The sequence below is a fragment of the Eucalyptus grandis genome, chromosome 8 (assembly GCF_016545825.1).
Source record: "Eucalyptus grandis isolate ANBG69807.140 chromosome 8, ASM1654582v1, whole genome shotgun sequence".
Taxonomy (NCBI): Eukaryota; Viridiplantae; Streptophyta; class Magnoliopsida; order Myrtales; family Myrtaceae; genus Eucalyptus; species Eucalyptus grandis.
This window is the reverse complement of record NC_052619.1, coordinates 51,869,055-51,895,609: the sequence shown is the minus strand read 5'-3', so window position 1 is coordinate 51,895,609 and position 26,555 is coordinate 51,869,055. Positions and strand designations below refer to the sequence as shown.

Genomic DNA, 26,555 nt, shown 5'->3' with positions numbered 1-26,555 from the left:
ATTCGAAAACCTTTGAAACGTTTATCTAAGGTTATGGCAATTTTTATTGACCTCGGGATCTTTTAATATGCAATTAAGGTTATGGCGGGTGTAGCAGTTACTGGCGCTCGCGCACGCATAATAAAGTAATTATGCATAGAAAGAAAATGAATATGTACGCATAGTAGGTGAGCTCAAGAGAGAGAAAGTAGGGACAATTCTGAAATTTTAATAGTGAGGAAAAAAAGGGAGTGGTCAACTGAAGAGTGAAAGAATGGAAGGGGGTAATATATATTTATATTGTAATTTCTTGTGCAGGGTCGACAGTTTCAATTCACTTCCGTTCTTTCCGTTTCCTTCCTTCCCCTCCACCATTTCTTGTTTTTCCATCTTCGCAATTCACATCGACTGATCTCGCTCACCGTCGAGACGCTGAATCCTCGCTTGTCTCAGCTCCAAAACTCCCTGATGTGCATCACAAGAATGTCGGTTCGCGTAGATTACTATCTTAGTTTCATTCGCTTTTGCTTTATGGAGTCAGCTGTTCAACTGCGAGTTCCCATTTTTTCTTTGGTTCGTCGGTTCTCATCCTATTTAAGGGGTTTCAGAGAAGCGTGTAGTGCAGATAATTTATGGGTTCATTTCGAGATGTCCTTCTAAAGACGTCACAAAGTAAGCAATGGAGTCTTTCTTTTTCTTTTTGTCTACTTCTGTTGCCTGATGAATTGCCTTCTGGGATTGTTGATCTTGGTGTAGGCGTTTAAAAATATGGAATGATTGCATTGGATTATGCCGTCTCAGGTCTTCGAGTAGCTGCTAAGTTGAAAAAGATTTGGGAGGGGAAATCCAGTCTTTTAATAGCAGAAGTAGGGAGCTCAGAATCAGGGGATATGCAAAACTCGGATGTTTGAATGTTCAAGAGTTGAATCGGAAAGCAATAATTGCTTGGGTGTATGTATTCATAGTCATATGTTATGGTAGTAGTACATGTGGTGCGTCGCACGACACACAAACTCCGTGTGAAACAAATAAACATGGTTGTAACTTTCAGAAGCATTTCATCGGACTTAAGGGAGTTGCTAAAGAAGCAATTACCTTTATTCATTTGCTTCTGGAATTAGTGAATGAAATGTGTATTCTAGCATGCCTTCATCGGTTGATCAAACCTGTTCTTGAGCAGCATAAGTGCGGTCTCAACAAGTGAGTGAATGGTTGTGCTGTGCCTGCTTAGTCCAATTGTGCCAGAGAAAATGTTGTAGCTCTCTAGCTCTGATGTCGTATCCATGACTCCTTCAAGCTCCTCCTCCATGCCCAGATCCCTGAAGATCTGCACATTTGTTGATTTCTCTCTCATCATCCAAATTGCCAGCTCGATAGCAAACCTTCTCATTCTTGGCACCTTTACATGTGGGTTCCGGTGGCTTCTCAGGATCTCGACCAAAGTGCAAGCTAATTTGGCTTCTCTTAACCCTTCCCGCTTGAACAAGGCGGTCGATTCTTCTGCTGTCATGAACTTGAAAGCATGTACCGCTAACCCAACCATCACCTCTTGGAGTTTGCCTTCTCCTGACAAGATTGCCTTGAGAACCTGAGTTGAGGAAATATGGTTAGGTTGGAACAATTAATATCATTTTCTTCAGGACAACTCAAAGTTGTACATAATTGCTGTTTCCAGTTATTGAGATACCAGCTCAGGTTCAATTTTTGCAAAAAATCCACTTACTGTTGGTGCCGCTGCTGTTACTCCCTTTAGCTGGTTGAAGGACTCTGGCCCACTGTAAGTGCACAGGTTCCTCAAAATCCTTCCAGAATTGACATGAAGAAGCGGAATCTCCAATGCTTCTAGGAGCCTCTCCACTACATTGAACTTCAAGATGCGACGACAGTTGCTCCTGCTTTCAAACACCAGCATTGCCAGAGCTTCTCCAGCCACAATCCTCACATCCCTTTGTTCTTCCTGCACTCCTTGGAAGAAAATGTTTAACAGTTCTTTCAGAACTCCACCAGTCCCTCCTATACACTCTGTCGCCTCATTGTCCTGTGCTAAACTGGTTAGGATCTCAATCCCTAGTTTCTGCAGTTCTGGTTGTTTCTCTCCATGTCGTAGAATATCTCTTATGTTGCTTATGGTAAAGACTATCTCGGAGATCTCTCTACGGAGATTTTTCCCTGTGGTACCTGTTGTGCTTGCCAGCATCTTTATAACCTTTAGGGATCTTTTAACAATCAAAACCTGCGATGTGGTAACGGTTGAGTCCTTCAATATTCTCTCGTCAGCATGAGTGAAATCTATCATTTTGGAAAGAAGGCCCCTTGTGTTTCCAATTTTTCCGCAGTTATCATGATCATGGGCTAGTTTCTTCAGAATGAGTAGCCCCAAATTAATGAAAGTCCAGTGTCCATAATCCTCCTGATCAAAGACAATTTTCCTTTCTCCAATTTCGTCTGCTGTAGAACTGAGGCTTCTGTTTGTCTGTAGAAGAGATGATATCGATTCCATTGCCGCGGGTATCCCAGCGACCCGGAGGGAGTTTTGCTTTTTCCCAGCTAATTTGGAGACTATTTCTGCAGCTGATAGCCTGATTTCTTCCTCATGTGGGTGTTTCCAGTTCAAGATCTCCACCAGTCTCTCTATAACTGGCAGAGTTGTTCCCATCTTCTGAAGAGTGCCATCTGAAAACCGTTCTTTCGTAGAAAACTGGCGAAGAATCCTGGCTCCTATGAGCTGCTCTTGCGGCGAGTTTGAAGATAAGAGATCCATGGCAAAAGTCACCATATCCATTCCCAGGCCATCAAAAATGCTCCCATTAATACATCTTGAATAGGAGTCATAGAAAAATCTCCGAGTCGAGTTCATACCTGAAGCCCCCAGATTGCATTCCTCATTCACCCCTTCAAGAAGCTTACAGATGACAACCTTCCACTCCCAGTAAAGTTTCTCTGTCAGGAGAACCAGAGCTTCTGCCAAAGCCAAGGCATAAAAGATATACAGAGCAGCCTTCCTGTTCCTCTCGTCAGTGTCTCTTTTAGCATTGTCACCAAAATTGTGCTTGATGAGCTTCATCAATGAGAGCACGACGCAGGCTATTGCAGATAAGAGCTGAAGCCAATACAGAATCTTGCTGACATTTCTCGAAAGGAAAACTCTCCCTGCATAAGGTATAATAGGAACTTCGGAAGAAGTCCAAATCCAGGTTGGCTTCCTTCTCAATTTCTGCTCTGTAATGTTTGTTGCATCTGTAGTTTTGGAAATATTCCTGCTGTGTTGACTTTGCTTCCTTGTAGCAGAGCTTACAGGGCTTAACATATCCTTCACGGATTCAACTAGAGCTCTAGAGCTTGATCTGAGTGCTCGGAAGCTGCTAATTCCTGCGTCAGCTATTGACCATGTGGACTGGTGTTGCCATTCCAGCTCGTGACTCCTGCTGAAGATTCTAGCTCCTTCAATTGATAAAATGATGGTGATGAACCAGAAGTCGGTTTTCTCTAGGGTACTGGCAAAGCCCCCCAGGAGTACAACCGTCGCCCAGATGAAACCAAGGGTTCCCAGGCCAGTGGCCATTTTTTCAAGAACTGCAAGGTGGACAGCAAACAGAGTCAGCTTTTCCTCCGGGGCTGAAACAGCTGGCAGCGTGGGAGATACATAGTTTCTGCTGCTAGGATTAGTTTGTGGCTCAAAAATTGTGGCGGGTGAAATGGTGCTTTCATTTTCCTTCGGAAGCTGAGGAATATCCAAATGAATGCTGCTTTGACCTTCAGCAAAGCTCTTGACCGTCATTTCGCGGTCTGGAGTGGCTCAGGAGCAGATTCTTCTGGAGTGGCTCAGGAGCAGATTCTTCTTTATACGTCAAATCAGCTGAGGAAAACTTCCACCTAGCAGTCTGTTGATAAATTTCCTGGATTGGGATGGGACAGAATTGCTATGCCTCTGTAAACAAAGAAAGGGGGGTGTTGTTATAACTTATAACTGCATCTTGCAGAGGAAAAGGAAGGTTAAGCAGCTTCTATTGCCTACTTTCCTGCAAGTTCTCTTGCTCTTGGATCGAATTCCAGTATCGTTGGATTGTTTTCTTCTAATGTTCCATTGACGAGCTTTCTTGATTGCCTGATGATCTCCTACTCTCTTTCTGCATATCGGAGCGACACGCTTGCTGCTTGGTGACTGCGTTGGCTTGCAGCCGACAAAACTTGTACAAGAGTGATGACGAGTGTGAGACGGTATCGACTCTGTTTGAAGAACATATGCTTAATATCCTGATGTTATAATGAATTATCAGGGTTCTTAGAGTTCTATAACGCCGTGCACAGCTCCCTGAAAGGTGTGGTCGACGTGAACCTCATCGAAAGGAAGATTAGTCATTGAGTTGAACCTTCAAAGTCTCCTTTTTCTTTAGGCGTCTCTGTCCATGAGAATCATTTGGTCAAGTGTGCTGTTAAAATTCGTAGTCATTCGGTCCATGATAGGCGCATTCTCGGATCTCCACGGCCACTTGCTTGCTCCTCGACGATTCTTTCCATGTCGTGTTTAAGAGTTTGGCATTTCGTTTGGAGATTGCTGGAGATATTTTATCGATTGTCTTCGTCTCGAGCTAGAGGACACGCAGATGGTCCACCTGCTTTGTGTCGAAGGTCCAGACGGCTGGCTATTTCATGAGGAGAAATTACTTCTATTTACTCGCCAAAGTTCGAAAACCCATTAACCATTTATTATGTGTGGCGTCATCAAAACGAAGAAAAAGGGCACAACTTTTATTGTCCCGGGTATTCCTTAATATTCAATCATGGGAAGGCGTCGCAACTGGCGTTTGCGGGTGCTTAATTAAGTAATTACACTTAGAAAGGAATTGAATAACTATGTATAGTAGGTTAGCATAAGGTAAAGAAAGTTTGGACAATTCAGAAAATTTTTGGCAAAAAAAAAAAAAAAAAAAAAGTCGACGGTGGTTCAAAAAATGAATGAAGACAAGCGAAATAAAGAATGGGTAATTTCTTACCTTACCAAAAAAAGGGTAATTTAACAAAAATGTGTGTATGTGTGTGTGTGTTTTTTTTTTTTTTTTTTGAATATATGGTGAATTCGTGCAACTATCATTTGAAATTGTTTTGAGTAGTGATAATAATACAAATGGCCTTTAAATTTAACTCAATATACAACATAGTTTCTGGACTTTTGATTTGTTTGATATGATTCTTAAATTGTACCTCAATGTGTAATGTGGTTCATAAACTTTTAATTTATTCAATAAGATCTCTAGACTTAAATATATATATTCAATTTAGTCCCTAAACTATATAAAAATGTTTATTATTGTCCCAAAACATGTATCAAATATCTAGATACCACATTTAACAAATTAAAAGTTTAGAGACCACATTACATATTTGGCTAAGGTTCAAAGATCATTTGTGTCATTTTTCCTTTTGCATAATGTTTCCTTTTCAATTTCTTGTTCGGGGTAGATAGTTTTTAACTAATTTTCGTTCCTTCCATTTCTTGCCTTTCCCTCTACCATTTGTTCTTCACGGAATCTGCAATGACTGAGCTTGCTCGCTGTCAAGACGCTCAATCCTCACTCGTCTCAGCTTCGGAACTCCATGATCTCAACGGGTAGCGAGGTTCTCGCCGAATTCAATCACAGGAATGTCTCGGTTTTCATAGTTTATGAGCTTAATGCATCGACTTTTGATTGTTGAGAAAACTCTCATCAGGTTTTGAAGTTAACAAAACTTTTTTGTTCTTGTTCTTATTCTGAAGAATACTAAACTTTTGTCAAAATCTTTTTACTCCAAAAATATTTCTTACTTTGACAAGATCCAGACTAAAACCAAGTCAAAAAAAAAAGATATAATTAGACTTAGGATTATTGATCTTTCGACAATGATTCAGTACGAACATTATAGAGATTTATCCTTAATATTTGGTTTTATGACGGAAAATGTCATTTACCTTTTATAAATATATTGATGGAATAAATCACGAATTGATGAAATCAATCTTGAAGACAAGTTCCTTTTGGAGAAGCATCTACTTATGAAACCTAGATTTTTGATTGTATGGGCGACCAGAAACATCGGATTTTCATTTCAATTTTCAAACGGCTAAAAATTTCCTTAATTGATTATGTTTAATGGATTGATTGAAAGAAATTTCTCTTGAAATTTCCAATAGTTAGAAATGTGTAGATGAATATTTAAGGAGGTCATTCAATCCATTTGAGATAATGCGTGAAATTGAAATTCCAAAGTTTGAGGCCTTTCCAACCACTTGTTCTTCATCGACATCACTTACAAATTGTATTCAAGAGAGAAAAACACAAGAAAAGTGACTTAGTGAGAGAAAAAGAAATCCTTCAATGAGTGTTCATACTCAAATAATTGTATTTCTCTATTGATATCTTAGTGAATTTCAGTTAAAATGCTATCAACGTGGGAGAGTAGACGTAAGCTTGATCTAAGTCAAACCACTATAAATCTCGTGTTCAATTTTCTTTTTCCTTAACTCTTTGATTTGTCTGTTGCAATCATTTTCTGAACCTTTCAAATTTCTAAACCATCTTTAATTGAGCTTGAATTTACTTCAAAATTTTGGTGGCACTTTTAGTTAGACTTTGCTTGCAATATAACTTATTCTTCATTTATTTGCTTAATTTGTTTCTACACCTATTCACGTTCCCTCTAAGTGGTAATACTATCATTTTCAATTGGTATAAGAGTTTTGATGCTCATTTTATTGAAGTGTTTTTATTTATGAACTAAAAATCTTTTATTGCTAGTATCTTGACACCGGGACTGATTGAAGGATAGAACAATACCAAGCCACCCTATTTTGATAGAAAATAATACAATGTGTGGAATAATAAAATGAAGGCGTTCCTAAGATCCAATGATCCTCTGAAATAAGATGTTGTGGAAAGAAGAATTAACCCAAATGCAGCATCAACTTCAGACAAGGGAAAATAATTCTTAGATAAAGATGCTGAGGATTCCAACTAAGTAGAAATTATCAAGAGATAGGCTATTGATGCTAAAGCTATTTTTTATTTTTATAGTGTGTCATGTCTCCTGCTGAATATAATATAATATTTTCATGTGAAACAATTAAAGAAGTATGTGATAAGCTTCATGTCACCTATGAAGGAATATATCGTGTAAATGAGACAAAAGTAAACTTCTTACTTAGCTAATATGAGTCCTTCAAAATGAAGCCTAAAGAGTCTATTAGAGATATGTTAAGCCATTTTACGGAAATTGTAAATGGATTGCATATCAATGTCAATTAATTTCTACTCCAATGAAGGTCAACAAACTACTAATTTTCTTTCAACAGAAAATAAATGTTTGAAAAAGGATTGGAATCATGTGAAATTTTGAGACATAAATGATCATACCTCTTTTTGTTGACGAGCTAATACACTCTCTTCAATTGTATGAAGTGGAACAGATGAATGAGAAAGAGTATCCAAAAGAGAAGTTAATTGCACTTAAGTTTAATATTGAGTTTGATGATATAGATATAGACGATGACATGGACGATGAAGAGCTGACCCATATGAAAAAGAAATTCAGAAAATGAATAAGTATGCATAGTAGGTGAGCTGAAGAGAGAGAAAGTTGGGACAATTCTGAAAATTTAATAGTGAGGGAAAAAAAAAAGGGAGTGGTCAACTGAAGAGTGAAAGAACACTAAGATTCGCCCTAGTAGCCACTTTTCCAACATGGAAATGGGAGATGAGGGGTTCAAATCCCCACATTCTTAGGGAATGATGGGATGGAGATGCGTAAGTTTCAGGAGTGAGTTTCGACTCCCATACCCTGTCTCAGGGTAAAAGTCTGAAAGTGAGTGTAGAGTAAGAATAGAGTAGGACTGACCAAAAAAAAAAAAAAAAAAAAAAACTCAAGAGTGAAAGAATGGAAGGGGGTATTCTATGTGTATGTGTAATTTCTTGTGCAGGGTCAACAGTTTCAATTCTTTTTCGTTCTCTCCGTTTCCTTCCTTCCCCTCCACCATTTCTTGCTTTTCCATCTTCGCAATTCACAGCGACTGATCTCGCTCACCGTCGAGACGCTGAATCCTCGATTGTCTCAGCTCCAAAACTCCCTGATGTGCATCACAAGAATGTCGGTTCGCGTAGATTACGATCTTAGTTTCATTCGCTTTTGCTTTATGGAGTCAGCTGTTCAACTGCAAGTTCCCATTTTTCTTCGGTTCTTCGGTTCTCATCCTATTTAAGGGGTTTCAGAGAAGCGTGTAGTGCAGATAATTTATGGGTTCATTGCGAGATGTCCTTCTAAAGCTGTCACAAAGTAAGCAATGGGTTCTTTCTTTTTCTTTTTGTCTACTTCTGTTGCCTGATGAATTGCCTTCTGGGATTCTTGATCTTGGTGTAGGCGTTTGAAATTAGGGAATGACTGCACTGGATTATCCCGTCTTAAGTCTTCGAGTAGCTGCTAAGTTGAAAAAGATTTGGAAGGGGAAATCCAGTCTTTTAATAGCAGAAGTAGGGAGCTCAGAATTAGGGGATATGCAACACTCGGATGCTTGAATGTTCAAGAGTTGAATCTGAAAGCAAAAATTGCTTGGGTGTATGTATTCATATTCATATGTTTTGGTAGTAGTACATGTGGTGTGTCGCATGACACACAAACTCCGTGCAAAACAAATAAACATGGTCATAACTTTCAGAAGCATTTCATCGGACTTAAGGAGTTGCTAAAGAAGCAATTACCTTTATTTCTTTGCTTCTGGAATTAGCGAATGAAATGTGTATTCTAGCATCGCTTCATGTTTCTCATTTGTTGGATAATTTGACATGGTCACTTGCTCAGTAACCTATCGGTTGATCAAACCTGTTATTCAGCAGCATAAGTGCGGTCTCAACAAGTGAGTGAATGGTCGTGCTGTGCCTGCTTAGTCCAATGGTGCCAGAGAAAATGTTGTAGCTCTCTAGCTCTGATGTTGTATCCATGACTCCTTCAAGTTCCTCCTCCATGCCCAGATCCCTGAAGATCTGCACATTTGTTGATTTCTCTCTCATCATCCAGATAGCCAGCTCGATAGCAAACCTTCTCATTCTCGGCACCTTTATATGTGGGTTCCGGTGGCTCCTCAGGATCTCGACCAAAGCACAAGCTAATTCGGCTTCTCTAAACCCCGCCTGCTTGAAGAAGGCGGTCGATTCTTCTGCCGTCATGTACTTGGAAAGCATGCACTGCTAACCCAACCATCACCTCTTGTAGTTTGCCTTCTCCTGACAAGATTGCCTTGAGAACCTGAGTTGAAGAAATGTGGTTAGGTAGGAACCATTAATGTCATTCTCTCCAGGACAACTTAAAACTTGTACATAACTGCCCTTTCCGGTTATTGAGATGCCGGCTCAGGTTCAATTTTTGCAAAATAATGCACTTACTGTTGGTGCCGCTGCTGTTACTTCCTTTAGCTGGTTGAAGGACTCTGGGCCACTGTAAGTGCACATATTCCTCAAAATTCTTCCAGCACTAACATCAAGAATCGGAATCTCCAACACTTTTAGGAGCCTCTTTAACTTCAAGATGCGATGACAGTTGCTCTTGCTTTCAAAAGCCAGCATTGCCAGGGCTTCTCCGGCCACAATCCTCACATCCCTTTGATTTTCCAGCACTCCTTCTTGGAAGAAAATCTTTAACAGTTCTTTCAGAACTCCACCAGTCCCTCCTATACGCTCTGTTGCATCATTATCCTGTGCTAAACTGGTAAGGATCTCAATCCCTAGTTTCTGCAGTTCTGGTCGTTTCTCTCCGTGTCGTAGAATATCTCTTATGTTTCTTATGGTGAAGACTATCTCTGAGATCTCTCTCTGCAGATTTTTCCCTGTGGTACCTGTTGTGCTTGCCAGCATCTTTATAACCTGAAGGGATCTTTTAAAGGTCAAAACCTGCGATGTGGTAACGGTTGAATCCTTCAATATTCTTCTGTCAGCATGAGTGAAATCTATGATTTTGGAAAGAAGGCCCCTTGTGTTTCCAATTTTTCCACAGTTATCATGATCACGGGCTAGTTTCTTCAGAATGAGTAGCCCCAAATTAATGAAAGTCCAGTGTTCATAGTCCTCATGGTCAAAGACGATTTTCTTTTCTCTAATTTCATGTTCTGTGGAACTGGGGCTTCTGTTTGTCTGTAGAAGAGATGATATTGATTCCATTGCCCCAGGTATCCCAGCGACCCGAAGGGAGTTTTGCTTTTACCCGGCTAATTTGGAAACTATTTCTGCAGCTGATACCCTGATTTCTTCCTCTTGTGGGTCTTCCCAGTTTAAGATCTCCACCAGTCTCTCTATAACTGGCAGAGTCGTTCCTATCTTCTGAAGCGTGTCATCTGAAAACCGTTCTTTCGTAGAAAACTGGTGAAGAATCCTGGCTCCTATCAGCTGCTCATCCAGCGAGTTTGAACATAAGAGATCCATAGCAAAAGTCACCATATCCATTCCCAGGCCATCAAAAATGCTACCATTAATACATCTCGAATAGGAGTCATAGAAAAATCTCTGAGTCAAGTTCATACCTGAAGCCCCAGATCGCATTCCTTGTTCACTCGTTTGAGAAGCTTACAGATGACAACCTTCCACTCTCAGTAAAGTTTCTCTGTCAGGATGACCAAAGCTTCTGCCAAAGCCAAGCCATAAAAGATATACAGAGCAGCTTTCCCGTTCCTCTCGTCAGTGTCTCTTTTAGCAATGTCACCAAAATTGCGCTTGATGAGCTTCATCAATGAAAGCACAACGCAGGCTATTGCAGATAGGAGCTGAAGCCAATAGAGAATCTTGCTGAAGTTTCTCGAAAGGAAAACTCTCCCTGCATAAGGTACAATAGGAACTTCAGAAGAAGTCCATATCCGGGTTGGCTTCCATCTCAATTTCTGCTCTCTAACGTTTGTTGGATCTGTAGTTTTGGAAATTTCCCTGCTCTGTTGACTTTGCTTCCTTGTAGCAGAGCTTACAGGGCTTGACATATCCTTCACAGATTCAACTAGAACTCTAGGGCTCGATCTGAGCATTCGGAAGCTGCTAACTCCGGCATCAGCTATTGACCTTGTGGACTGGTGTTGCCATTCCAGCTCATGACTTCTGCTGAATATTCGAGCTCCTTCAATTAATAAAATGATGGTGATGAACCAGAAGTCAGTTTTGTCTAGGGCATCGGCCAAGCCCCCCAGAAGTACAGCCGTCGCCCAGATGAAACCAAGGGTTCCCAGGCCAGTGGCCGTTTTTTCAAAAACTGCAAGGCGGAGAGCAAACAGTGTCAGCTTTTTTTCTGGGGCGGAAACAGCTGGCAGCGTGGGGGAAACAGAGTTTCCACTACTTCTGTCTCTCGTACCAGCACTATTTTGCAGCTCAAACATTGTAGCAGGTGAAATGACGGTGTCATTTTCTTCTGAAGCTGAGGAATATCCAAATGAATGCTGCTTTGACCTTCAGTGGAGCTCTTGACCGTCATTTTGCAGTCTGCAGTGGCTCAAGAACAGACTCTTCTTTATACGTCAAATCAGCTGACGAAAACTTCCATCTAGTGGTTCGATGGAACCTGAATTCAATTTCTGGATTGGGATGAGACAGAGCAGCTATGCCTCTGTTGGGGGGAGGGGCGGAGGAATAAGATGATCTAAGTAGCTGGTCACTTGAAAATTATGTGATGATTGCCTCGGACTATATCGTCCTTAACCCTTGATTCGCAGCTAAGTGGAGCAAAATTTGGATGGAAAAATCTGATCTTTTAGTAGCGGAAGTGGTGAGCTCAGAATCACAGTATATGGAACTCTTGGATGCTTCCATTTTCAAGAGTTAAATTGTGAAATAAAAGAATGTGTGGGTGTTGTAAGCAATAGTGTAATTCTTTTATGCGGAAATTCAAAACATGAAATCTTTGATCTTCTTGATATTTCACAATAAGGGAAATGAAAACATACCTTTATCCATGATATATCACAATGAGGGTGAAGAGAGAATCAGATTCTTAGAATGCATAATGATAATGTTTCTATTCCCAGGAACAATTTTTATTTAGAAACATTTTCTTTTCTATTTTTGTTCTTAGATCAGTTTCTAAGTATTTTAAGGCATTTAGAAACTAAACAAAATTTATATTCTTGAAATAAAAATGTGTTTGGTACGACCCAAATATTTTTTTAACTTAAAATTTCTTTTAATTTATTAATAAATTTATTACATCTTTCTTTCTTTTTTTCCTCTTATTTTTTTTTTTATTTTATTTTTCTTCTCCTTTCTCTAGCTGGTCATTCGCCGGACGAGGGCAGCAAGGTCGTCGACCTCGGGAGCCTCGCCCTAGCTAGGCGAGGTCAAGGATTGGCTAATTGAGGTGACCTCGCCTGACCACCGCGAGCTTGGCGTCACCTGGGTGGGCAAGGCCGACCTTGCAATGGCTAGCCAAGGTCAAGCCTTGTTGTTGGCTAGGTAAGGCTCAAGGGGGCCTTGCCTGTGGTCAACGAGCTCAGGGTGACCTTGTCGGGGGCTAGCAAGGCTTCAGTGAGGTCGCCGGGTCTTGTCTAGCCAGTCACTGACCATCGTTGAGGCCTGTGACCAGCTAAGGGGAAGAAGTGAGAAAGAGAAAAAAAAAGAAGAAGAAGAGAAAATGCTTGTTTCTTGAGTTGTTCCCGGAAACAAGGAAGCAATTTTGGTTTATTGTTTCTATTCAAATCTATTCCGAGAACAAAAAATTTATCAAATATGTTTTTGTTCTATTTCTATTCTAGACAAAGGAAAAACAAAAACACTTGTTCTTGGAAACATCCTTATTTATACATGTTATCAATAAGTACTTTCCATCAAAGCGCCTTTTTAATTTCCAATGAGAGTCGCATATCTTCGGAAGAACGGTAACTTCTCAATGAAGATTGTATCCTTTCATTAGAGTCGGAACTTTTTTAACATTAACTATTTATTAAATCATTAGTTAATAGCATCATGTGGTCCACAATTTTCTTATAAGTGTATGTACACATCTTGCATATGTTTTGGAAGTAGTACATGGGGTGAGCTGTAAATCGCACAAATTCCGCGTGCAAACAAACAAGGAAGGTGATAACTTTCAGACATCAGACTTAAGCCAGGCAGAGTTGCTAAAGAAGCAATTACCTTCATTTCTTTGCTTCTGGAATTAGAGAATGAAATGTGTAGTCTAGCATACCTTCATGTTTCCCATTTGTCGGATAATTTGGCAACTTCGCTTGCTCAGTGACCTATCGGTTGATCAAACCTATCCTTCAGCAGCATAAGTGCGGTCTCAACAAGTGAGTGAATGGTCGTGCTGTGTCTGCGAAGTCCGATGCTGCCAGAGAAAATATTGAAGCTCTCTAGCTCTGATGTCGTATCCAAAACTCCTTCAAGCTCCTCCTCCATGCCCAGATCCCTGAAGATCTGGACATTCTTCAATTTGTCTCTCATCATCCAGATTGCCAGCTCAATAGCAAACCTTCTCATTCTTGGCACCTTTATATCTGGATACCTATAGCTCCTCAGGATCTCGACCAAAGCGCAAGCTAATTTGGTTTCTTTGAACCCTGCGCTCTCGAAGACGGCAGTTGATTCTCCCGCTGTCATGAACTTGAAAGCATGTGCCGCTAAACCAACCATCACCTCTTGCAGTTTGCCTTCTCCTGACAAGATTGCCTTGAGCACCTGAGTTGAGGAAATTTGGTTAGGTAGGCATAATTAATATCATTCTCTCTGAGATATCTTAAACTTGTACATAACTGCCTTTTCCAGTTTTGGAGATGTCGGCTTAGGTTCAGTTTTTTCAAAATATTGCACTTACTGTTGGTGCCGCTGCTGTTACTCCCTTTAGCTGGTTGAAGGACTCTGGGCCACTGTAAGTGCACAGATTCCTCAAAATTCTTCCAGCATTGACATGAAGAAGCGGAATCTCCAATGCTTCTACGAGCCTCTCCACTACATTTAACTTCAAGATTCGATGACAGTTGCTCTTGCTCCCAAAAGCCAGCTTTGCCAGGGCTTCTCCGGCCACAATTCTCACGTCCTTTTGATCTTTTGGCACTCCTTCTTGGAAGAAAATCTTTAACAGTTCTTTCAGAACTCCACCGGTCCCTCCTATTCGGTCCGTCGCATCGTCATCCTGTGCCAAACTGGTAAGGATCCCAATCCCTCGTTTCTGCAGCTTTGGTCGTTTCTCTCCATATCGTAGAATATCTCTTATGTTGCTTACGGTGAAGACTCTCCCTGAGATCTCTCTCCGGAGAATTTTCCCTGTGGTACCCGCTGTGCTTGCCAGCATCTTAATAACCTTTAGGGATCTCTCAACAGTCAAAACCTGCAATGTGGCGACAGTTGAGTCCTTCAATATTGTTTCATCAGCATGAGTGAAATCTATGATTTTGGAAAGAAGGCCCCTTGTTTTTCCAATTTTTCCACAGTTATCGTGATCACGGGCTAGTTCCTTCAGAATGAGTAGCCCCAAATTATTGAAAGTCCAGTATCCATAGGCTTCATGGTCAAAGATTTTCTTTTCACCAATTTCGTCTGCTGTGGAACTGGGGCTTCTGTTTGTCTGTAGAAGAGATGATATTGATTCCATTGCCCCGGGTATTCCAGTGACCCGAAGGGAGTTTTGCTTTTTCCCAGCTAATTTGGAAACTATTTTTGCAGCTGATAGCCTGATTTCTTCCTCTTGTGGGTCTTCCCAGTTCAAGATCTCCACGAGTCTCTCTATAACTGGCAGAGTTGTACCAATCTTCTGAAGCGTGTCATCTGAAAACATTTTTGTGAAAGAAAACCGGTGAAGAATCCTGGCTCCTATGAGCTGCTCATCTGGCGAGTTTGAACATATGAGATCCATTGCAAAGGTCACCATATCCATTCCCAGGCCATCAAAAATGCTCCCATTAATACATCTCGCGTAGGAGTCATAGAAAAATCTCTGAGTTGAGATCATACCTAAAGCCCCCAGATTGCATTCCTGGTTCACCCCTTCAAGAAGCTTACAGATGACTACCTTCCACTGCCAGTAAACTTTCTCTGTCAGGAAGACCAGAGCTTCTGCCAAAGCCAAGGCATAAAAGATAATCAGAGCAGTTTTCTGGTTCCTACTGTCTGTGCCTCCTTTAGCTACCTCACCATAATTGTGCTTGATGAGCTTCATCAATGAGAGCACGACACAGGCTATTGCAGATAAGAGCTGTAGCAAATAGAAAATCTAGCTGATATTTCTCGAGAGAAAAAGCCACCCTCCATAAGGTAGAATAGGAACTTCTGAAGACGTCCATTTCCGGGTTGGCTTCCGATGCAATTTCTGCTCTCTTACGTTTGTTGCATCTGTAATTTCGGAAACTCCCGTTCTGTGTTGACTTTGCTTCCTTGTACCAGAGCTTACGGGACTCAACATATCCTTCACGGATTCAACTAGAGCTCTAGAGCTTGATCTGAGCTTTCGGAAGCTGCTAATTCCGGCATGAGCTATTGACGAAGTGGACTGGTGTTGCCATTCCAGTTCATGACTCCTGCTGAATATTCGAGCTCCTTCAATTAATAAAATGATGGTGATGAACCAGAAGTCTGTTTTGTCTAATGTAATGGCAAAGCCCCCCAGGAGTACAACCGTTGCCCAGATGAAACCAAGGGCTCCCACGCCAGTGGCAGCTTTTTCAAGAATCGCAAGGCGGAGAGCAAACAGAGTCAGCTTTTTCTCCGGGGCAGGAACAGAGTGTAACGTGGGGGAAACAGAGTTTCCACTGCTTCCATCTCTCCTACCAGCACTAGTTCGCGGCTCAAAGATTGTGGTGGGTGAAAGGATGATTTCATTTTTGTCCTGAAGTTGAGGAATATCCAGATGAATGCCGCTTTGACCTTCAGCACTGTTCTTGACCTTCATTTTTGCCAGTCTGGAGAAGCTTAAAAACAGACAATTCTTTGCACAGCAAATCAGCTGAGAAGAACTTCTAATGGTTTGATGGAACCTAGATTTGAATTCTAAAATTTCTGCCCATGAACAGCCTGGATTGGGATGAAAGTGAGCAGCTATGCCTGTATGAAAGGTGGGGAAAATAATCCAGCAGCGGATAAGGTAAGGTTATAGCAGCTTCTATCACCAACTTTCCTGGGAGTTTTCTTGCGCTTGGACAAAATTCCTAGATCCTCCGCTTGTTTACTTCTAAAGTTCCATTAAGGAGCTTTCTTGATTGCCCGATGAAGATCTTGTACTCTCTTTCAACATATTGAAGTGACACGTTGCTGCTTGATTACGACTTTGCTTTGTCTTGCCTTGAAGAAACCTTGTACAAAAGAGAGGACAAATTGAGACAATGTTGAGTCTCTCAGAGGAGTATGTGCCTGAGGTTCTGATGCCGTAATGAGTGACCTGGCTCTGAGTTCTATATTACCATGCACAGCTCCTTGCGAGGCATTGACTACAATATCAATGAAATGAACATTAATCTCTTGCTGCTTGGTTACGACTTTGCTTTGGCTTGCCTTGAAGAAACCTTGTACAAAAGAGAGGACAATTTGAGACGATGTTGACTTTGTCAGAGGAACCTGTGCCTAAGGTTCTGATGTCGTGACGAATGATCTGGCTCTGAGTTCTATATTGCCGTGCCCAGCCCCTTGCAAGGCATTGACTTCACCATGAATGAAAGGAAGATTCATCTCTTCCTGCAAATTGGAGTGACGCATTGCTGCTTGGTTACGACTTTGCTTTGGCTTGTCTTGAATAGACCTTGGAGGCATTGACTTGAATATCAATGACAGGAATATTCCTCATGAAGTTGCACAGCTCCTTGGAGGCGTTGACTTGAACTTCAATGACAGGAATATTCCTCATGAAGTTGAACCCTTGAAGTTTTTTGTTTTTTTCTTCTCGTCTCTTTATGCATGAGAGTCATTGGCCAACTGTATTAATGTCGCGTCCTATTGGCATGATCATGCTAGTGATATTATAATCTCTTATGTGGCAGTACATTTTTGGGATTCCACAGCAACTTGCTTGCTCCTTGATGATTTCTTGCCCCTCGACAATTATTTCAATGTCATACTACGCATGGCTGAGGCATTTATTTTGTACTTTAAAGGCGGCATCTCTTCACTGTGTTTTCTATTGCTTGATGTGATTGTGAAACACGGAACTTTTGTGCCTGTTCTCATTGATGTTTCCTGTTTTGGGAGAGTCCCTCAGCGGATAGCGAGTTCCAAGCGTTGAACTTAGGATTAGTGCAAGATGCTGACTTTTCTCTGCCTACTCATTGCTCTGCTAACACGACAAAACTTGGTGGATAATTTTCTAAATCTAGTGATGAAAATCTTCTAAATGTGCGGTTGCTAAGCAACTCAACCTCATGACAAGCAAAACTGAATTTGCACCCACCTCAAAAATCTAAAGTTTTGAAAGCTTTCGAGTAAGAATGCTGAATGAAGAGGCCTTGAAGTTGTGGGTCATATTTGCATTAATAGTGAGTTGAGCGTGAATTCATCCTCTCTTCACATGGAAGTAGACGAAAAAAAAAACTCAGTATAAGTTCATCCTAAGTGCATTACTAAGTCATCATAAATAGAATACAAGCATCGATCGGGAGAGATTTTACTTCGTCTAATCTTTATGGCAGAACTCAAGTCGAGATGAAGAAACAGAAAACAAAATCCCCACTAGCCTTCTCCATTTCCTTGGCAATAGCAGAATGCAGAAAGTAAACAGCGTCAGCTTTGTTACACAACAAGTTGTCACATACCAGAGAGTGGGTTTTCAACTGATGCCAGAGACTTCCCTGAATTGACAGACTTTGCAAACCACTCTAGTATATCCCAATTCACCTCGGCAAACTTCACCACTGCTTCATCAGCAACATCATACTTGACAGTCCACCCATGGGAAACTTTTGGAGACATCTTCACTCGTGCATCAACCTGTGAAACAGTCTCATATTCATACAAAATCTCCACTACCATGAGGCAAAGTAAATTCTCTGAGTGGCTCGCATATGTAACTTCCCAATTGGAAAGTAAATAGAGTGCATGAACTCAAGAACCATAGGTTATATGCCAAATGTAAAAATCAAATAATAAATCAGAACCATCAACCCCGAAATTGTTCTCCATAAAAATTCTGATATGCGATCATGAGTGGATGCCATTGATATAAAGAAACCAAATGAAAAACTGTGGAAAATAGATATGACCAAAGCAATCCATCCTTTACAACATGCAAACATAGGCTCAGGATCAGGAAAGGTTGAGTATCCCAATCTCATCGATGATTTGATCTGATTGGGTGATGTGATGTGATCGTGTATATTTGATATATATACTGACTTACAGGAAGGAACTGAGACCAAGGTAAGTCCTCTGACTCGTGTTGTGCTTAGGCAACCCTAAGGTGTAGTGGCTTCCTAATCGGGTCTTAGGGAATAGAACTTGTTGAGATGTGGTCTCATCCTGGTTGTGAGACAACATTTCATGTTCTTAGATGGCAGCACCTCTACCTCCTCGTCCTCCTATGCATTTTGGTATACCCAAGGAGATCACTGAGATAGGGTACCACTTCCCGGTACACCCCCACCCAGAAGGTCTAGAGTATGTTCTGATAAAATCAACCGTCTGGGTTGATATGGGTAATGACGGCTTGAGACCCCATGAGTATCGATTGTGGTATCGTCACTACCATGATGGGCAAAGAGAGGGTCTGGTACCAAAGGGTGATGTGCCTCTGTTCGTCTTGAAAGCAAAATTCGGAGAAGGGACCACAGATCCCAAGGACGGAGCGGTGACCGATATTAAAGACCCTAAGCTCGAGAGTGACGTCGACTCTCCCAAGCAATCAGTAGTAGACTCCAGTTGGAGTGTGGAATAATGAGAGATTGAGCAAGAAGAGGTGTACCCAGGAGAGAACCCAGAGGAGGAACCTGAGGAAGAGGAACCCGAGGAGGAAGAACTTGAAGAGGAGGACCCTGATAAGGAATCGGAGGAGGAGTTTGAGGAGGATCCCGAGGATGATCCGAAGTATGACTCAGATGAGAATTGAGACCTCACCCTGTTTTGCAAACTCTAAGTTGTGATCTGATATGTAATAGGTCTAACTTGTTAATAGTATTGTAATATATACTATGGGATTTGCTTGTATAAAAGTATGGTTATGGTTTTTCAGTTGGGAAAAATATAGCTCTATTTTTCTATCCCATTATTTTATTGTCTGATAATTTTTTATCTGCATACTAAAAGAAAGGGTTGGTGATGTGTCTTGAGACGTTGCTAATAATCGACCAAGATGAGGGATTGGTGTGTACCTGAGGATCAAGGCGTGACATATCCTGTTTTGCCCAACAGGAAGGGTGGGATAGGAAAGTCAACATCAATCCAGAATAAAGTGTGTCATTCTTGCGGAGGACGACATGGATTAACCCCATGCCCTTCTAGGATGGGCGTTTGTTTTGTGTGTGGCCAACAGGGTCACATGGCTAGGAGTTGTCCCAAGAGACAGATGGGACCGCATTTGCTGCCACCGCCATTGATGGGTCAGAATCGAGGACTTTTGCCACCGAATGCACAGCAAGGTGGACTGATCCAACCTCCAGCTCAAGGAAGGACATACGCTATCACTAGAGGACAGGCGGAGGATGCGCCTAATGTGATTACAAGTACTGTCTCGTTGAACGACCACGCTGCTTATGCTTTATTTGACCCTGAAGCTACTCATTCATTTATAGCTAAGCAGTATGTTAAGTTGGTAGAAATGATTCCTGAGTTGTTGGAGTCAGTGATTAGTATATCGATATCATTAAAGGATAATGTGTTAGCTACAGTGGGTTGTCCTAGTTGCATGTTAGCGATTGGTGAGCGAGAGCGGAAGATAGACTTGATAGTCCTAGCCATGTATGATTTTGATGTGATAATTGGCATGGACTGGTTCACTAAGCAATGAGCTAAGATAGACTGTTATCGCAAGGTGATTTTGTTTAACCCGATAGAGGGTGAGAGCTTCGAGTTTATTAAGAGTCAATGAGGACCCTTGATTTCATTAATCTCGTCGCTTGAGGCAACTTGTTTGTTAGACGAGGGTTGTCAAGGTTACCTGGTGACTGTCGTGGATACGATAGTTGAGGAGCTGAAGATAGAAAACATCGCAATGGTTCAAGAATTCCCAGATGTATTTTCGAAAGAACTACTAGGTCTGCCGCCAAAAAGGGAAATTGAGTTTGTGATTGAGTTAGCCCTCGGGACAGAGCCAATCTCTAAGGCTTCTTACCGGATGGCTTTGTTAGAGTTGAAAGAACTAAAGGTGCAGATGCAAGAATAGCTGGATAAATGATTCATACATCCTAGTGCATCATTTTGAGGAGCACAAGTTTTGTTCATGAAGAAGAAAGATGGATCATTGTGCCTGTGCATCGACTATTGATAACTCAATCAGGTGACAATCAAGAACAAATATCCACTATTGAGGATCGATGACTTGTTTGACCAGCTGTAAGGAGCGTTGATATTTTCTAAAATTGACTTGAGGACGGGATATCACCAACTGAGGATCAGAAAGGAGGATATACCAAAGTCAGCGTTTCGTACTCGATATGACCATTATGAGTTTACTGTAATGCCATTTGGATTGACAAATGCTCCAACTATTATTATGGGATTTGATGAACCGAGTGTTCAAGGAATATCTAGATCAATTCGTGATCGTGTTCATCGATGATATCCTAGTGTATTCAAGAAGTGTTGAGGAGCAAGAGAGTCATCTGAGATTAGTATTGCATACTCTAAAGACTCATGAGTTGTATGCTAACTTCAGCAAGTGCGAGTTTTGATTGACTCGTGTTGCTTTCTTAGGTCACGTGATTTCAAGTGAAGGAATCTCTATAGACCCGACCAAGATAGAAGTAGCAATCAACTGGCCAAGACCAATTACCATGACAAAGATCAGAAGCTTTATGGGTTTAGCAAGGTATTATAGATGGTTTGTGAAGGGATTTTCAGCATTAGCTTTGCCTTTGACTCGACTATTGAAGAAGGAAGAGAAATTTGTCTAGACAGACAAGTCCAAGAGCTTAAGGAAAAGCTAACTACTGCACTTGTGTTGACCATACCATCCGGTCTTGGAGGATACGAGATCTACAATGATGCATCGTTTAGAGGACTGGGTTGCATGCTAATGCAGCATAGTAGAGTTGTTGTATACACGTCCCATCAGTTGAGACCTCATGAGATGAATTACCCAACGCATGACTTAGAACTCGTAGCTATAATTTTCACTCTGAATATTTAGAGACATTATTTGTGTGGAGAAAGATTCCATATCTTCACTGACCATCAAAGTCTCAAGTATCTAAGAGTTGAACATGAGACAATATCGCTAGATGGAACTCTTGAAGGACTATGATTGTGATATTTTGTATTACCCAAGAAAGGCAAACAAGGTCGTAGATGCGCTGAGTTGGAAGTCTTTAGTTGCATAGAAGGTGCTCAATGAATGGACTTTAATTGAGAAGGTTAGAGATTCGGTTTTCAAATTCGAGGTAGGCCACCTTTCAAATCTTATGGCTGTTAGAGAAGACTCCTTATTATTTTGAAACTGACAAAACCTTTCCAAAACTCTAGTATGAAGACTTGCAGACTCAAGTGTTATAGTTTGAAGAACTCAAGACTCATCTGTCAAAGTCTGAAGACTGTTAGACTTTATTCTCAAAGTTTGACCTCACTAATAGATTCCAGACCGACGAGAGAAGACTTATCCAGATGTGAATTTATTTTTAAGGATTCGGTTTGTACGGTTTGTACGGTTTGTGGAAGATCTTACGGTTGGAGATAGCACCTTGTAATCAATTATTCTTATTGGAATCGATTTGGATAATCAGATCTTTTGAAATGTGAAGTATACTTGGAAAGTTCTACTTATAGAAACCTAGATCCTGATTGTATGGGTGAACATGATTGGTGAGATATCATCACATTCCTTAAACGACTTGAGATCTCCTTAATTGATTATGTTCAACGGATAGATTGAAAGAACTCGTTTAGAAAGTGCCAACGGTTGTAGAGGCATGGATGAGTATATAAGGAAGACTCTCAAGTTATTTGAGTATGTGCGTGAAAGAAAAAATTCAAAGTCTGAAGCTCTCAGTTCTTTGCTATTTCAATTGTTGAGCTAAACTTGTACTCAAAAGAGAGATCAAACATCTGTGAGACATTGAGTAAGTGCAGTAGAGTTTCTACACTATGGAGTCAATGGCGTGAAATTGTAAAATCTCTTTTGGTTAATAGTGAAACTCAGCCATTGGGCTGTCAGTGCGAGAGAGTGGATGTAGGTTTGATTTAAGCCGAACCACTATAAACCTTGTGTTTCTATTCTCTTTCCCTGAACTCCTTACTTTAATTCGTAACTTTATATAACTACTTATAGTCGCTTACATCTTTAGTCTATTATCTTCTAAAGTCGATTTGATTCATTAAGTATTGCAAAATTTCTTTTAACACCTATTCACCCCCTTTAGGTGTCCTTACTAGTCTTATCGATTGGTATCAGAGCCTGTGTGCTCATTTTATTGAAGTGTTTTTACTTCTGAGTTAAAGATCTATAGCTAGTATTTTGGCTCCAAGTTTGGTTGAAGGCTAGAGCAACACCAGACCTCCTTACTTTGATGGAAATGAATACAATGTGTGGAAAAACAAGATGAAGACATTCTTGAGATCGAAAGATCCCCAGGAATGGGATGTAGTAGAAAAATGGATCATTCCTAAAGCTACATTTGATAATGCTAATATGAACACCTAGAGGGGGGGTGAATATGTCTTAAAGAAGTTTTTGCAAAACTTAACAACTTAATTCGACTTTTATGAAAACAATAGATTGAAGATGTAAAAGACCGTAAACAGTTATATAAGACTATGAAATAAAATAAGGAGTTTAGGGAAAGAGAATTGAAATACAAGGTTTATAGTGGTTTGACTTAGACCAAGCTTATGTCCATTCTCCCGCACTGACAGCCCACTGGCTAGATGCCACTAAGAACCAAAAGAGATTTTACAGTCCCACGTCCTTGATTCCACAGTGTAGAGACTCTACTACACTTTCTCAAGATCTCACAAGTATTTAATCTCTTTTTTTAGTACAGTTTAAGCTCGACAAATTGAAACAACAAAGAACTAAGAACTTCAGACTTTTGAATTTTTCTTTCACACACACACACACTCAAATAACTTGAGCGTTCTCCTTATATACTCCTCCATACCATTATAACCATTGGCACCTTCCAAAGGAGTTCTTCCAATATACCCGTTGGACAAAATCAATTAGGAAGATCTTGAGTTATTTAAGGAATGTAATGATAGCCCACCAATCCTGCTCACCCATACAATCAGGATCTAGGTTTTCGTAAGTAGAACATTCCAAGTATACTTTGTCAATCAACAGATCTAATTATTCAAATTGATTTCAATAAGAATAATTGATCTCAAGATGTTATCTCCAGTTGTGAGATCTTCTTCAATTGTACAAACCAAATCCTTAAATATATACTTTCATTTGGATAAGTCTTTTTCATCGGATAAATATTTTCTTCGGCGTTCTAGAAACTATCAGTGATGGTAGATTTTAAATCTTGAGTCTGGAGGTCTTTAGACTTTGACGATAGAGTCTGCAAGTTTTCAAACTAGACTAATGAAAACGTTTTGTTAACTTCAAAACTGATAAGGAAGTTTTCTCCAACAACATCAACCTCAGAAAAAAGAAAAGAAGTTGTAGATGATGGCAAAATGGCTCAAGGAGAAATAACCAAGAGACAAGCTCTTGATGCTAAAGCGATCTACCCTTTATACCGTGCTTTATCTCCTACTGAGTATAACATAATTTCATTTTGTGAAACAGCCAAAGAAGTCTAGGATAGGTTACATGTTATCTATGAAGGAACTAATCGAGTTAAAGAAACAAAAATCAATATTATGCTCGGATAGTATGGAGCCTTCAAGATAAAGCCAGGAGAATCTATCACTGACATGTTCAGTCGTTTCACAGAAATTGTAAACGTTCTAGCATATCATGGACAACTAATCTCAAGACCAATGAAGGTTAACAAATTGCTGCGTGAACTCTCCAAAGACTAGAATCATGTGAAAACTTCAATAAGGGAAACTCAGAAGATCATGTCGCTTTTTTTAGACGAACTAGTTGGCACACTTCAATCATATGAAGCGGAACAAATCAATGAGGAAGAATATCTTAAGGTAAGAAGTCAATTGCTTTAAAATCTCACGATGATTCTAATACAGATTCAGAAGATCATATGAACGATGAAGAATTAGCACTCATGATAAGGAAATTCAGAAAGTTGAATAGAAAGGGAAGAAGATTCAATTGGAATAAGCAAAGCATTCAAAAGTTTCAAAACAAATCAACTGAGGATGGTGAAGCCAACAAATATGTAATCTGTTTTGAATGCAAGAAAATGGACACATAAAATCCAACCGTCCTCTGTTGAAGAAAAAGAAGGGAAGAACTGAGAAATACATCAAGGCTTTCAAAGCAAAGACTTAGTATGATACTAAATGTGAAGAAAGTGATGAAAAATATGCCAAAACATATATATAATGGCAAATTCATAATTAGACTTAGACTCTGAAACAGATTCAGACTCAGACTCAAACAACGAAATCGAGATTAGTAATTTAAAAATTCTTGCTAAAGTCTCGAAATATATAGATGAACTTTGTCTCAGTCTCAAAACCTCTATTAAAAGGATTTTCAAACCGAAGAAGAAGAATTCTACACTTAAGCAACAAGAAATTTCTTAGAAAGAAAAATTTGAAAATCTAGACAAAAATTTTGCCAATTTGAATGAAAATGCAGATTCTCTTTCAAAAGAAAATACCTTTTTAAAAGAAGACATCTCAAATATTGCAAAAAGGTTTTCAATAGGATTTGAGAATTTGGAAAATATTGTTTTAGTACAAAGATCTTATTTCAACAAATCTGGTTTGGGAATGACTCCAGGAACTATTTCTCTAATTGATTTTCCAAAAGTAAAAGAAAGAATCAAACAAAGACCTACAAAAACGTTTTACAGAAATCATTTTCAAAGAATTTTTGTAAAACCTGTTGTGACATCCTGAAATCCAGGTTCTGATTTCGATCGAAATAGTTGGGCATTTCATTGACGCATTTATAGTTCTTTTCCTTGAACTGATCACTCATGGGATAACTAGTTTATCGGGTGAAGCCGTTAAAGAATTTTAACGCATTAGACTTGAGAATTCAATTAGGAAACGACTGCTCGACCATGCAAATTTGCAAGAGATCATTATGACATAGTAAGATCGATTATAAATTGGAGATAGGTTGACTCAACAAAGGTATGTGATTAAGTGTGGGTGATTCCACCTAATTGCACAATTCTTGTCGATCGATACTAGACCGATTCTTCTGTTGTTTTGTTACCCTGTGTCTGTATTTGAAACCTTAAGATTTCTATGACAACTGAGAGTCACTAATGTGTCGAAGATGTACTTCGTGGCTTGAGAATAATCAACCACATGTCAAATGTACGAAAATTCCTAAAAGCTACCCGGTAGATTAGGACGCACTAAATTCGCGCCAAATTGAAATTAACTATGAAATCGAACCCGAATTCAAAAATAAGAGTTCCGTCAAGTCACAATTCATTTTAGAAACATCGACTCATCCTCATAAGATTTTTCTACAACCGAGATTTTTGGCTGAAAAGCAAAGTAAGGCCGTTTTTGTTCGAGATTGTCAAAAGGCCTTTTTTGATCGAATCTTTGGGAAGCAAGTTGGATAATTTGATGGGGAAAAGTCATAAGAAGGTTGAGGACACAAGGGTTAATTTAATTGAGCTTCAATTGGATGGAATTGATTGAGAATTGATTGAATTAAGTGTACAAGATTTTATGCCACGACGGAAAATGAAATTGCAACCATTGGACTAAGGTTGTGGGAGATTGGAGATAGTGGAGTATGACATCAGCAAGTGATGTTATGGTGGGCCATGTTTGTTGGATTAAAGAAAGACAAAAAGAAAAGAAGTGGTCCCTTCTTCCTTCTCTCTCCTTCTTCTCTCCCGTCAATGCTCTCTCCTTCATTCTCCATCTTCTTATTCTTCTTTGAAACCTAGTAGACCAGCGAACCAGAGAAGCTCCATCTGAAGTCGCACGCCGCCATCGTCACCGTTCGTCCCAGCTGATGGCCGTCGTTGCTCGCCATTGCTTTGCATGCCTCCGCCTCTCTCCTCCATCTCTGGTTCTTGCTTGAAGACCCAGCAGATCTGAGGACGCCGAAGTAGCCAACTAGCTACTGGACCGCCGTCTTGCACCTTCGCCCTCCGCCGTTCGCCGTCATGCTGCCATCCTCATGTGCCGCTGCTGGCTGCGCGCCTTGGCTGCCCTCTTGCCTAGCCCTCTATTCTAGAGACCGTTTCAGATCTAGTGGAGCTCCAACGGAGCCGTTCAGCCCACCTCAGGCCACCGTGAAGCCCCGCTTAGGTTCGGTTCAGCTCCTCCGCCCATTCCCGACCCTAACCTGCCCCGGATCTGCTCATTTTCGACCCCAACCAGTAGCAAATAGAGAGGAGAAAAATGGGTATG

General features: G+C 40.4%; 1 long non-coding RNA gene and 2 pseudogenes across 1 annotated transcript; 1 reads left to right on the top strand and 2 right to left on the bottom strand.

The window, feature by feature from the left end:
- Positions 1–282: 282 nt before the first annotated feature.
- Positions 283–3,407, top strand: LOC108954573. The gene is made up of 3 exons (XR_005545207.1): positions 283–651; positions 736–3,173; positions 3,268–3,407. It is a non-coding gene; the product is annotated as an uncharacterized LOC108954573 (long non-coding RNA).
- A 4,945-nt stretch (positions 3,408–8,352) lies between these two features.
- On the bottom strand, positions 8,353–11,353 carry LOC104414921 (annotated as a pseudogene).
- A 1,578-nt stretch (positions 11,354–12,931) lies between these two features.
- On the bottom strand, positions 12,932–17,918 carry LOC104414922 (annotated as a pseudogene).
- Positions 17,919–26,555: the final 8,637 nt, after the last annotated feature.